The 2,224-nt window shown below is 33.7% G+C and overlaps 1 protein-coding gene across 1 annotated transcript in view; it reads left to right on the forward strand.

Annotated features, from left to right (window-relative positions):
- The window catches only part of ASB17 (ankyrin repeat and SOCS box containing 17), a 28,466-nt gene that overhangs the window by 6,708 nt on the left and 19,534 nt on the right, over positions 1-2,224 (forward strand). The window lies entirely within an intron of this gene.

The following is a 2,224-nucleotide window of genomic DNA, read 5'->3' on the forward strand; positions in this document are numbered from 1 at the left end:
CATGTCAGTCATGCAAACACCTTAACGCTTCTTCATCACTTCCTCTCGTCCTACTGCTGTTGTTTGCCATCATTTTGATTGTGCCTCAGTGAACCTGTCTGTCCATAGCAGAACTGCTTCCTTGTGGGATTTCAAGGCTGGAAACTATGGATGCAGATTACCTCTTTAGTAAGATTCTCTTCTACTGTCCTGTTTAAAATTGGAAAATGCCCCCATCACCAACATTACTATGCTTTTTATATGGCTCTACATTTTTTAAACAGGACAGCTAATTTTCCAACACATTGTAAAATTTGTTTAGTTTCTGTGTTGATCATGTGTTGTTTGTCATTCTTCACAATATGAACAAGATAGCACAAGAATATAAACAAGATAGCAATGTTCTTGTTTGGTTGACTGATGTATCCCAAGTACCTAAAACAGTGCACATTCTAAAAAAATATTTGTTGGATTACTGGATGAACAGTAGTTGAAGTCCAAGGAAGTCCATTGTACTGACATCATGGAGAAGAAAAATAATATGGAGAAGCATCTATGGAAATTAACAGCTAGAAATCAAACAGAAAGGAACAAACATTTTCTAAATAATCCATTCTAGCTTCAAAACGGGCTCATTTTATGCATGCCTATATGGAAATATTATACCCTGTTTCCATAAGCATATAAGACAGGTTCTCAGATACAGAGGTTCAGTTCATTAACCTCACATTTAAAAAGCGATTCTTGCCTCATTCCATCCATATAAGTACTGTTGTAATTAACTGTCAGTAGAGATTAGCAAATTTTGGTTTACAGTTACATGCTCTTTAAACATGAGGATTAATCAGATGTCATTTGAGTACAGATTAGACTTTCAAATCTCATTTTAAACCTAATTTAGTTTTAGTTATGTTCTGAGCATCGTTTTACAAAATAGCTTTTAAAAGTTTTGTCACCCTTAATATCTTGTAATCAACTGATATTTCAAGTTCTTAACAATGACCACCTTTTTTGTTTTGTCTTATTTTGTTTTTTTAATTTTTATTTTTTTTAACAATGACCGCTTGTAGAATATTTTATCCTACAGCTCCCCTAAATTTCTATTCTTGTAGGACTGTTAGGCCAAATATCTTCTTAAGAGATAGTATGATGAATAAATGATTATATTTTTAAATTTTTAAATGATTTCACAAAACTGAAAATCTTCTTAAGTCTGGAAATCACAGAATTAATGTCAAGTTATATCAGCACATTACTGTCAATTTAAAATGATAGTAAAAACTTCAATGAAGGAAATATTTCAATCTTCACTAAGTGGAAAGTACTTGAGGATAGAGTAGTGAACTAAACAGATAAAAATCCCTGCCTTTGCAGTATGAAAGATGAAAAAATTAAAGATTAGTAATATTAAGCAAAGTGTCCTGAATGATAGGGTGTGAGGTTTATAAAGTGTCATGAGAAAAATGGACCAGAGTCAAGTAAAATATCACAGAAGAGTAAAGGACCATATAAGTTGAGGAGGATCTGATTATAAGTGAGAAAACTTGCCCCAGAATTGGAAAGGAAAGAGAAGAAAACATTACAAGAGAAGAAATATGAAATATCCAGATGCAGTGGGATTTTAGAAATTAAATGTTAATAAATAGGAAAGAAGATTGAGACATAACAGTTTAAAAATTCAATTTTGGACATGTAAAAGGATTTGTGAAAAATATGAGAGTCCAGGGTACTATTGTTCTGGAAATGTCTCCATTAAAGAGGCATATGAATATACTATCAGTGGCAGTTAGGTATATTTTTAAATGATGGCTTTTTCTAATGTATTAAAAAAAATCACAATATTAAGGGATGCCAAGGCTCAATGGAGCCTTACGAATGAATTAGGTGTCTCGTCATTTTGAAACTGCTTGGGGAGGGCTGCTGACAAGGAACCAGTGGCAAGTAGGTTAAGAACTTGCAATTCACTTCAGAGAGGCCCTGTCTCAGTCTTTACAAAGTCCACAACCAGCTCTTCCCACACAAAATATTCATTGTACATAGTTAGTTCATTACATTTACCTGTCAATTTGTCATACTGTGGTGGCTTTCATGTTGTTATGATACTAAAAACTATGCCACCAGTATTTCAAATAACAGCAAGGGCACCCATAGTGAACAGGTTTCAGCAGACTTAGATATTAAAAATAGCCTCTGGAGGAAGAATAGGCTGGCCGCTTCAGAGGGATAAGTTCACGGAACTCATAAA

The sequence above is a fragment of the Echinops telfairi genome, unplaced genomic scaffold (genome assembly GCF_000313985.2).
Source record: "Echinops telfairi isolate 266 unplaced genomic scaffold, ASM31398v2 ScPeMD7_443;HRSCAF=831, whole genome shotgun sequence".
Taxonomy (NCBI): Eukaryota; Metazoa; Chordata; class Mammalia; order Afrosoricida; family Tenrecidae; genus Echinops; species Echinops telfairi.